Genomic DNA, 12384 nt, shown 5'->3' with positions numbered 1-12384 from the left:
CGCAGGCTCAGGGGCCATGGCTCACGGGCCCAGCCGCTCCGCGGCATGTGGGATCCTCCCAGACTGGGGCGCGAACCCGGTTCCCCTGCATCGGCAGGCGGACGCGCAACCACTGCACCACCAGGGAAGCCCAATTACATTATATTTAAGTAGACTCAACACTTTAATCACAAGGCAGAGTTTGGCAAGATGGATTTAAAAAAAACGTAATCCAACTATATGCTGTCTACAAGAGATATGTTTTCGATTCACAGACACAAATTGGTTGGAGGTAAAAAGATAAAGATATAATGTGCAAACAGTAACCAAGAGGAGCTATACTAATATCAGACATAATAGACTTTAAAACCAAATTTTTACTGGAGACGAAGAACATTTTATAATGATAAAAGGATCAGTTGATCAGGGAGACATAACAAATATAAGCATAATCACCTAACAGCAGGACCCCAAAAATACATGAAACAAAAATGAACAGAATTGAAGGAAAAAACAGACAATTTGACAATAATAGCTAGAGATTTCAATACCCCACTTTCAACAAGGGATAGAAAACTCAGCAGATGACCAACAAGGTAAAAATGGCTTGGGCACTAGAAACCAAGTAGACTTAACAGATATCCGTAGAATACTCCATCCAACAGCAACAGAATAGACATTCTTCTCAAGTGCACGTGGGACATTCTCCAGGATAAACCATATATCAGGCCGTGCAACAACTCAATAAATTTAAAAGGATTGAAATCATACAAAATATTTCTCCAACCACAGTGGAGTGAAATTGGAAGGCAATTACAGAGGAAATTTGGGAAATGAACAAATATGTGGAAATTAAACAACATACTTCTAAAGAAGATTAAAGAAGAAATCATAGGGAAACTAGAAAATACTTTAAGAAGCATGAAAATGAAAACACAACATACCAAAACCTATGGGATGCTGATAAATCAGTGCTTAGAGGGAAATTGATGGCTGTAAATGCCTATATTTATAAAGAAGAAAGATCTCAAATCAATAACCTACACTTCCACCTTGAGAAATTAGAAAAAGCAGATCAAAGAGATGGAAGGAAATTAATAAATATTAGAGCAGAAATAAGTCAAATAGAGAATAGGAAAACAATCAGAGGACTAGAAAAAGATCAAAAGTCAGTGACTGGAGTAAACCACAAAGAGCTCAAGGGAACGTTCCAGGCAAGGCTAACAAGGATGGGTGCCGTTTTGTGAGGGGTCCTGGTGCTGGATTAAGCACCCTGTTTTGAAGTGTGGGCTGAGAGGAGTCCTTGAAACTTTCTCCTGGAAGAGTGGCAAAATGAAATAAGTATTCTAAAGGATTATCTGGAAGCAGTGTTCATTATCTGGGAGCAGTGTTCAGTGCATTATAAAGGCTAAGGAATGAAATCAGGAAGGTGAAGCTAGAGGCCACTGCAGTAATCCAGGCAGCTAGGGACAGAAGTCCAGAGTTGAGTCATGGCAGTGGAAGGACAGATTCAGTATAAAAGGGGTCAGGAAGGAAGGAAGACTTCACAGGATTTGATGGCTTTCTGGACCTTTGATCTTAGAAGTAAGAAAGGAGAAAACTGAGTTTAGTCTTGGCTCCATCATTTACTTGCTATTTGATTTTAGGCAATTCTTCTGAGCCCCCAGGTCCCTCATCTATGAAATGAGGCTAGCAATGCTTGCCTGGCCTATATTCCTGGATTTTCAGTATGATTGAAATGGAATAATGGGCGTAAAAGAGGTATAAAAGCCACTTGTGAACGTTCAAACTCTTGACAGGTAGGAGGGTTTGTTTGCTACGATCATGAGTTTCGTTTTTGACACGTGTATTCAATAGTGAGACCATCCAAGTGGAAATGTTGAGTGGTTGGTTGGAAACGTGGGAGGGAATTCTGGAGAGAAGTTAGTGCCAGAACCAGCATTCGTCCTCACCTGCCTATCCCGGACGGAGGAGTGGAGAGAGGAGTGGGGGGGGGGGGCGGACGGGTAGGGACTCAGCCAGCAGAGAAATGGAACCCATTAGGGGCAGACGCAGGCCAGGGTGGGAAGGAAGCGGGAACTCGCTCAGGGACAGGGTTTCCCAGAGCTGTAGCTCTGAGATGTGAGAGGGAGAAGCTAACAGGTCTGGGAACGACGGAGTATCTGAACTACACACGGGAGTTTCCCTAGAAAGTGATAGAATCAAAGGCAGCGTTATCTGAATTTAGCTGGAGAATCAAGAGTAAGGAAAGGTAGGTCACAGGATAGAGTGTTCATTTATGTGACTGGCTTTGGAAGAGAGAATCGGGACCGTCTCAGAGTCTTGCATTGAGACGTCGTCGTTCTTTATTTTGAAATAGAAACTCTGCTGTGGTTCTGCTGTGTGAAGTGTCAGGGTCACGAGGGAGGCCACCAGGGAGGACAGGTGCATGGGGTTTTGCAAGTAGGAGCCCTGCCACATGTCACAGAGAGGTGGGGACCCCAGTCCACAGGAGCAGGAGGGAAACGCTTGGCAAATCAGAGATACCCCAAAGCCTCGAGGGCTCAGTTGCCTGAGCATCTGGAGAAGCATTCCCCCACCAAGGCAGCAGGGCTCATTTTGGAGACCTAACTCTTTTACTTCCATCTATCCCCTTCCCTGCGGCCAATCTGTTCCCTAACCCAAGGATGCTCACCATCACAGTATAGCAGTAAACTTGGGCTTGGTGTGACTCAGGGTCCCTCCCAGCCCAGGGCTGCTTTGGGAGCTGACCAATCCCGAGGTGCCCTTAGGGCGAGGGACGCAGCCTTTTCTGGCTCCTTCTCTTCCAGAGCCTGGCAGAGCCCGGCAGTTCTTCCAGCGTGGAGCAAAGTGCAGCCCGAGGCAAGGCTTCCTGGCTGCAGAGTGCAGGATTGACCTTCTGCCCTTCGCAGCAGATCAGTGGGAGGTTGCTATGACCTTAATGGCTCAGCAGTGCTGCTGGGCTGTGCTGAGCTCGGGCTTCCTGGGCCGGAAAGAGAGAGAATTGGAGGGTAGAGGCGCAGGATGCAGCGAGGAATATTCTCAACAGCTCCCCCTGGCAGGAAGATAGCAGAAGCAAGTTGCACACTCGCTTGCACTGACCTCTGGGCTGCTTCTGTTCTTTCACAGCCCCAGGATGCTTCTTAATATGCTGGACCTCGGAAAGCACCAGAAAAGTAAAAGCAGCAAAAGTTGAGCCCAGCTACCCTGAACTGCCGACTTTATCTGTTTCTTGCAGCCTGGAAATGAAAATTGCTTTGCCTTTGGTTGCTGTTCAAGACATCCTGCACTGTGGTCTCCCTGCCCAATCCCCACACCCCGACTTTCTCTTCCCCAGCCCAGGCTCAGGTAGGGATGAAAGTTCTGGGATGTCGGTGGCTCGAGGTATGCGTCCTTGAGTGGGTGAGTCGTCCACCAGCCATCCCCACCAGTTCCCCAGGGACCATGGGCACAGAAGACTTTCTGAGAAAAAGCACTCTTGTCATAAGTTAGGGCTTTGGGTCTGAGCCCCTGATTGGTCTCCCACCTTGGGGAGCTGGTCTCATCACCACGGGACCGGAAGGATTCCTTTGTATTCATGAGTCTGGCCCCTGGGTACTCCTCCCCAAATCCCACCATGGCTTCAGCATGGCTTTCCTGAAGGATGAAGACACGTCCGTCCGAAGGAAGGAAGGCCCCCGGCAGATAGTATGGCATCTCCAACGAGTTCCTCCCGGGAGGGCACAGGGGAGCAGGGCGCAGCTCGGCAATGCCAGAGCCAGCGGCTCCAAACAGGAAGACCCTTACTGGAGAGAGAACATGTTACCCAGGGTGTGTCCAACCCCTGCGCTGCTTCTCCTCGGGGGCGGGACGGGGAAGGGGAGCCCCTGTCCCCCCTTAGAGGTCGGGATGTGTAGCCAAGATCCTGCACCCAAAGCCACATTTCCGCATGGGGCTCAAAGCGTGGCAGCTATTTGCAAGCCTCAGGCAGGACATTTGAAGACTTCCTTTTCATCCGTATGATCTTATTTGGGTGCGTCCGGATATTGAGAGGTGTGCCAACAAGCTGGAACTGTTTGGGACCGAAGAAGACACAGGTGTGCGCTCCAGCTGTTCCCTGTCTGGAAGGCAAACGTGTAGCAGCCACGTCGGTTTGTATGACGCGCTCTCACAGAGTGCCGTCGGAGAGCGGGCGCGCTGTGGCTGCCCCGGGCAGCCGAGGACTCGCTCTTCTCAGAAGGACAGTGGGGCATGTATCCATCAGGATATGGGCTAAGCTGCTGTAACAAAGCCACCAGATATTATCGTGCTTCCACGATAGACGCCGCTTCTTTCCTCTCTGAACAGACCAGAGGTGATCCAGGGGGGGCCGTGCTCTGCAGCATGAACTCACGTAGAGAGCCCAGCTGTCTTGTTGCTTCTCCACGCCTTAACGTGCTGTCCTTGTCCCCATTCCTGTGACTGGCCGCCACCATCACGTGCAAGTCCCAGCACAGGGTAAGGGGGAGGGAGAGGAGTGGGGACAGCCCATTTCCTTTATAAAGGTTGTGACCTGGATGTTGTACCCATAATATCCACTCGCCTTCCATTCGTTATGTGGTTCCGTCTGCCGCAAGGCAGGCTGGGAAGTACAGATGCTAGATGGGTGGGCGTGCCCAGCTGGAACTCAGGGGTTCTGTTACCAAATGGATGGAGTGGACAGAGATTCAGGGAGACAGATTAGTCTTTGCCCAGATGGCTTCACCGCGAGGGGACGCAGGCGCTGCTGCCGCCCCGTGTAAAACTGACCGGCTCTGTGGAGGGCCAGGTGGTCGGATGCTGGTGGCGATGATGAGGCCACCCCCATCATCATGGGGGTGATGGTGGTGGAGGCATCTGTGACCGTGAATGTGGGGCGCAAGGGGCAGAATATGCGTGCATAGACAGGCTGGCTCTTCCTGACTTTGGCTCTTTGTATAAGAGTCACAGAGCTTGTCTGACCCTTCAGTTTGCAAATGACAAAACAGATCCAGAGAGCTGAAGTGACTTGCTCAAGGTCCCAGCACTCGGGAGTTGCTGAAAAGAAACTCTGAAAAGAGACTCTCCGAGTCTCTGCTCTACCGTCTACGCACTTCAGAATTTTCTTGGGTGGGGCAGTTTGAGGCATGGGAGCACTCGGCTCACCCAGGAGGCCTGAGGGCTGTGAGAGCGTATGAGACCTGCTACAGACGCCCTCGTGCCTGGCCCTCCACCTGCATTCTGGAAAGCAGTGCTTTCGTTTTGTTTTTTGTTAACTTAGCCAATCCCTCAACTGTAAGCTCCTCTCAGCCGTTGCTGCTTAGCATGTGAGCCGTCCTCTCCCTCCCCTCACCTTCCCGTCCCCGCTAGATACCGTGGCAATGAAATACCACCTTGGCAGAGTTGGAGAATTTGTCATTTTTACATCTCCACATCCTAGTGTCTGCTCCCAGTGACAAATAAATCCCTGGGCTGATGGCTGGCCCCGGCCATTCATTAAGCAAATAAAGCCCCAGAGTTTGAGCCAGAGGCTCGTAAATAATCCCTGGTGTTTTATCCCCGTCACCTGCTGCCTCCCAAGCTTTGCATATTTATAATAGAGGAGCAGTATTTCTGACATAGCCTATTATGTGTGGGAGACGTGGGGGAGAAGGACAGACAGCAGAGGCTCTAACCTGGTTGGAGAAGGCCCAGTCACTGCGCCTGGCTGCGGGCAGTGGCCCCTCAGCCCTGAGTGTTGACATCATCACCCAGCCGGGCTGAATGAGGGGCTCTGTCGTGTTGGGCCCAGAGCCGGCCCTGATCTGGCCCCAGTCGAGGTGGGGAGGAGGAGGGAGACCTGGGCCGAGTGGCAGCGTCAGCCCATTCTGTCCTGGGGGTAGAGGACCATCATCTTGGAGGAGGGAAGTGGCTGTAAGTGTGGTAGAGCCCTTGGCCGGCTAAGTGCTGGTCATTAAGTCCCCTCACAGAGGCCAAGCACCCTCACTTCTGTTTCCCTGGGCAGCCTCACGGGTGAGGGGGTCAGACTTCCGCAGTGGGGAGCAGGAGGAAGGTGAGAAAGAGTTCATGCCTGTAACAGCGAGAACAAGGAGAATAATTAACACTAAAGAAGAGGATAGAGTTCACAGGCACTTTCACATGAGTTACATGCCTCACCATACACACTCCTGAGCAATGGACTCAGCAAACCTCTGTTACCTGAGGAAGATGCCACCATGCAGCACCCTGCCCCCGGCACGTGTACACACACACACACACACACACACACGCGCGCGCGCGCACACGCACGCACACACATGCACACACACACGCACACACACGCACACACACGTCCATCCAACAGCAACAGAATAGACATTCTTCTCAAGTGCACGTGGGACATTCTCCAGGATAAACCATATATCAGGCCGTGCAACAACTCAATAAATTTAAAAGGATTGAAATCATACAAAATATTTCTCCAACCACAGTGGAGTGAAATTGGAAGGCAATTACAGAGGAAATTTGGGAAATGAACAAATATGTGGAAATTAAACAACATACTTCTAAAGAAGATTAAAGAAGAAATCATAGGGAAACTAGAAAATACTTTAAGAAGCATGAAAATGAAAACACAACATACCAAAACCTATGGGATGCTGATAAATCAGTGCTTAGAGGGAAATTGATGGCTGTAAATGCCTATATTTATAAAGAAGAAAGATCTCAAATCAATAACCTACACTTCCACCTTGAGAAATTAGAAAAAGCAGATCAAAGAGATGGAAGGAAATTAATAAATATTAGAGCAGAAATAAGTCAAATAGAGAATGGGAAAACAATCAGAGGACTAGAAAAAGATCAAAAGTCAGTGACTGGAGTAAACCACAAAGAGCTCAAGGGAACGTTCCAGGCAAGGCTAACAAGGATGGGTGCCGTTTTGTGAGGGGTCCTGGTGCTGGATTAAGCACCCTGTTTTGAAGTGTGGGCTGAGAGGAGTCCTTGAAACTTTCTCCTGGAAGAGTGGCAAAATGAAATAAGTATTCTAAAGGATTATCTGGAAGCAGTGTTCATTATCTGGGAGCAGTGTTCAGTGCATTATAAAGGCTAAGGAATGAAATCAGGAAGGTGAAGCTAGAGGCCACTGCAGTAATCCAGGCAGCTAGGGACAGAAGTCCAGAGTTGAGTCATGGCAGTGGAAGGACAGATTCAGTATAAAAGGGGTCAGGAAGGAAGGAAGACTTCACAGGATTTGATGGCTTTCTGGACCTTTGATCTTAGAAGTAAGAAAGGAGAAAACTGAGTTTAGTCTTGGCTCCATCATTTACTTGCTATTTGATTTTAGGCAATTCTTCTGAGCCCCCAGGTCCCTCATCTATGAAATGAGGCTAGCAATGCTTGCCTGGCCTATATTCCTGGATTTTCAGTATGATTGAAATGGAATAATGGGCGTAAAAGAGGTATAAAAGCCACTTGTGAACGTTCAAACTCTTGACAGGTAGGAGGGTTTGTTTGCTACGATCATGAGTTTCGTTTTTGACACGTGTATTCAATAGTGAGACCATCCAAGTGGAAATGTTGAGTGGTTGGTTGGAAACGTGGGAGGGAATTCTGGAGAGAAGTTAGTGCCAGAACCAGCATTCGTCCTCACCTGCCTATCCCGGACGGAGGAGTGGAGAGAGGAGTGGGGGGGGGGGGCGGACGGGTAGGGACTCAGCCAGCAGAGAAATGGAACCCATTAGGGGCAGACGCAGGCCAGGGTGGGAAGGAAGCGGGAACTCGCTCAGGGACAGGGTTTCCCAGAGCTGTAGCTCTGAGATGTGAGAGGGAGAAGCTAACAGGTCTGGGAACGACGGAGTATCTGAACTACACACGGGAGTTTCCCTAGAAAGTGATAGAATCAAAGGCAGCGTTATCTGAATTTAGCTGGAGAATCAAGAGTAAGGAAAGGTAGGTCACAGGATAGAGTGTTCATTTATGTGACTGGCTTTGGAAGAGAGAATCGGGACCGTCTCAGAGTCTTGCATTGAGACGTCGTCGTTCTTTATTTTGAAATAGAAACTCTGCTGTGGTTCTGCTGTGTGAAGTGTCAGGGTCACGAGGGAGGCCACCAGGGAGGACAGGTGCATGGGGTTTTGCAAGTAGGAGCCCTGCCACATGTCACAGAGAGGTGGGGACCCCAGTCCACAGGAGCAGGAGGGAAACGCTTGGCAAATCAGAGATACCCCAAAGCCTCGAGGGCTCAGTTGCCTGAGCATCTGGAGAAGCATTCCCCCACCAAGGCAGCAGGGCTCATTTTGGAGACCTAACTCTTTTACTTCCATCTATCCCCTTCCCTGCGGCCAATCTGTTCCCTAACCCAAGGATGCTCACCATCACAGTATAGCAGTAAACTTGGGCTTGGTGTGACTCAGGGTCCCTCCCAGCCCAGGGCTGCTTTGGGAGCTGACCAATCCCGAGGTGCCCTTAGGGCGAGGGACGCAGCCTTTTCTGGCTCCTTCTCTTCCAGAGCCTGGCAGAGCCCGGCAGTTCTTCCAGCGTGGAGCAAAGTGCAGCCCGAGGCAAGGCTTCCTGGCTGCAGAGTGCAGGATTGACCTTCTGCCCTTCGCAGCAGATCAGTGGGAGGTTGCTATGACCTTAATGGCTCAGCAGTGCTGCTGGGCTGTGCTGAGCTCGGGCTTCCTGGGCCGGAAAGAGAGAGAATTGGAGGGTAGAGGCGCAGGATGCAGCGAGGAATATTCTCAACAGCTCCCCCTGGCAGGAAGATAGCAGAAGCAAGTTGCACACTCGCTTGCACTGACCTCTGGGCTGCTTCTGTTCTTTCACAGCCCCAGGATGCTTCTTAATATGCTGGACCTCGGAAAGCACCAGAAAAGTAAAAGCAGCAAAAGTTGAGCCCAGCTACCCTGAACTGCCGACTTTATCTGTTTCTTGCAGCCTGGAAATGAAAATTGCTTTGCCTTTGGTTGCTGTTCAAGACATCCTGCACTGTGGTCTCCCTGCCCAATCCCCACACCCCGACTTTCTCTTCCCCAGCCCAGGCTCAGGTAGGGATGAAAGTTCTGGGATGTCGGTGGCTCGAGGTATGCGTCCTTGAGTGGGTGAGTCGTCCACCAGCCATCCCCACCAGTTCCCCAGGGACCATGGGCACAGAAGACTTTCTGAGAAAAAGCACTCTTGTCATAAGTTAGGGCTTTGGGTCTGAGCCCCTGATTGGTCTCCCACCTTGGGGAGCTGGTCTCATCACCACGGGACCGGAAGGATTCCTTTGTATTCATGAGTCTGGCCCCTGGGTACTCCTCCCCAAATCCCACCATGGCTTCAGCATGGCTTTCCTGAAGGATGAAGACACGTCCGTCCGAAGGAAGGAAGGCCCCCGGCAGATAGTATGGCATCTCCAACGAGTTCCTCCCGGGAGGGCACAGGGGAGCAGGGCGCAGCTCGGCAATGCCAGAGCCAGCGGCTCCAAACAGGAAGACCCTTACTGGAGAGAGAACATGTTACCCAGGGTGTGTCCAACCCCTGCGCTGCTTCTCCTCGGGGGCGGGACGGGGAAGGGGAGCCCCTGTCCCCCCTTAGAGGTCGGGATGTGTAGCCAAGATCCTGCACCCAAAGCCACATTTCCGCATGGGGCTCAAAGCGTGGCAGCTATTTGCAAGCCTCAGGCAGGACATTTGAAGACTTCCTTTTCATCCGTATGATCTTATTTGGGTGCGTCCGGATATTGAGAGGTGTGCCAACAAGCTGGAACTGTTTGGGACCGAAGAAGACACAGGTGTGCGCTCCAGCTGTTCCCTGTCTGGAAGGCAAACGTGTAGCAGCCACGTCGGTTTGTATGACGCGCTCTCACAGAGTGCCGTCGGAGAGCGGGCGCGCTGTGGCTGCCCCGGGCAGCCGAGGACTCGCTCTTCTCAGAAGGACAGTGGGGCATGTATCCATCAGGATATGGGCTAAGCTGCTGTAACAAAGCCACCAGATATTATCGTGCTTCCACGATAGACGCCGCTTCTTTCCTCTCTGAACAGACCAGAGGTGATCCAGGGGGGGCCGTGCTCTGCAGCATGAACTCACGTAGAGAGCCCAGCTGTCTTGTTGCTTCTCCACGCCTTAACGTGCTGTCCTTGTCCCCATTCCTGTGACTGGCCGCCACCATCACGTGCAAGTCCCAGCACAGGGTAAGGGGGAGGGAGAGGAGTGGGGACAGCCCATTTCCTTTATAAAGGTTGTGACCTGGATGTTGTACCCATAATATCCACTCGCCTTCCATTCGTTATGTGGTTCCGTCTGCCGCAAGGCAGGCTGGGAAGTACAGATGCTAGATGGGTGGGCGTGCCCAGCTGGAACTCAGGGGTTCTGTTACCAAATGGATGGAGTGGACAGAGATTCAGGGAGACAGATTAGTCTTTGCCCAGATGGCTTCACCGCGAGGGGACGCAGGCGCTGCTGCCGCCCCGTGTAAAACTGACCGGCTCTGTGGAGGGCCAGGTGGTCGGATGCTGGTGGCGATGATGAGGCCACCCCCATCATCATGGGGGTGATGGTGGTGGAGGCATCTGTGACCGTGAATGTGGGGCGCAAGGGGCAGAATATGCGTGCATAGACAGGCTGGCTCTTCCTGACTTTGGCTCTTTGTATAAGAGTCACAGAGCTTGTCTGACCCTTCAGTTTGCAAATGACAAAACAGATCCAGAGAGCTGAAGTGACTTGCTCAAGGTCCCAGCACTCGGGAGTTGCTGAAAAGAAACTCTGAAAAGAGACTCTCCGAGTCTCTGCTCTACCGTCTACGCACTTCAGAATTTTCTTGGGTGGGGCAGTTTGAGGCATGGGAGCACTCGGCTCACCCAGGAGGCCTGAGGGCTGTGAGAGCGTATGAGACCTGCTACAGACGCCCTCGTGCCTGGCCCTCCACCTGCATTCTGGAAAGCAGTGCTTTCGTTTTGTTTTTTGTTAACTTAGCCAATCCCTCAACTGTAAGCTCCTCTCAGCCGTTGCTGCTTAGCATGTGAGCCGTCCTCTCCCTCCCCTCACCTTCCCGTCCCCGCTAGATACCGTGGCAATGAAATACCACCTTGGCAGAGTTGGAGAATTTGTCATTTTTACATCTCCACATCCTAGTGTCTGCTCCCAGTGACAAATAAATCCCTGGGCTGATGGCTGGCCCCGGCCATTCATTAAGCAAATAAAGCCCCAGAGTTTGAGCCAGAGGCTCGTAAATAATCCCTGGTGTTTTATCCCCGTCACCTGCTGCCTCCCAAGCTTTGCATATTTATAATAGAGGAGCAGTATTTCTGACATAGCCTATTATGTGTGGGAGACGTGGGGGAGAAGGACAGACAGCAGAGGCTCTAACCTGGTTGGAGAAGGCCCAGTCACTGCGCCTGGCTGCGGGCAGTGGCCCCTCAGCCCTGAGTGTTGACATCATCACCCAGCCGGGCTGAATGAGGGGCTCTGTCGTGTTGGGCCCAGAGCCGGCCCTGATCTGGCCCCAGTCGAGGTGGGGAGGAGGAGGGAGACCTGGGCCGAGTGGCAGCGTCAGCCCATTCTGTCCTGGGGGTAGAGGACCATCATCTTGGAGGAGGGAAGTGGCTGTAAGTGTGGTAGAGCCCTTGGCCGGCTAAGTGCTGGTCATTAAGTCCCCTCACAGAGGCCAAGCACCCTCACTTCTGTTTCCCTGGGCAGCCTCACGGGTGAGGGGGTCAGACTTCCGCAGTGGGGAGCAGGAGGAAGGTGAGAAAGAGTTCATGCCTGTAACAGCGAGAACAAGGAGAATAATTAACACTAAAGAAGAGGATAGAGTTCACAGGCACTTTCACATGAGTTACATGCCTCACCATACACACTCCTGAGCAATGGACTCAGCAAACCTCTGTTACCTGAGGAAGATGCCACCATGCAGCACCCTGCCCCCGGCACGTGTACACACACACACACACACACACACACACACGCGCGCGCGCGCGCGCACACACGCACGCACACACATGCACACACACACGCACACACACGCACACACACGCACACCATGGCCCTCTTAGCATGTCATATCCCCCAGGCAGCATTTGTTGCCTAAAGCCTTCCAGAGGTCAAAACTATTATTTGTAGAGGTGTACGGTGTACATGGGTGCACGATGGTGGATGTAAGTTTCATTTAGCTTCCACCACAAAGCTTGGGCACATGAAATTGTGGCGAGAAACAGAAGCAGAGATAATGGGCAATAGATACTCTCTACCAGTCCCAAAAGGAAGGCTTGGGATACACTATTGACCCACTGGTATCCAGGTTTCTTCTTTTTTAAGTGGCCAAGGTCGGCTGATCTCACCCAGGACCCCTTTTGTCTGGGATCTGTGTCAACTGGCCTAGGACCCCTGAATTTGTAGGTTTGCTCTCTGACCGGGCCCTGTGACACCTCAGAGAGGAAAATGCTGAGAGCAGAGGCCATCTTTTACCCT

This window comes from Physeter macrocephalus, chromosome 12 (genome assembly GCF_002837175.3).
Source record: "Physeter macrocephalus isolate SW-GA chromosome 12, ASM283717v5, whole genome shotgun sequence".
In the NCBI taxonomy this organism is placed as follows: domain Eukaryota; kingdom Metazoa; phylum Chordata; class Mammalia; order Artiodactyla; family Physeteridae; genus Physeter; species Physeter macrocephalus.
This window is presented reverse-complemented; position numbering follows the sequence as displayed.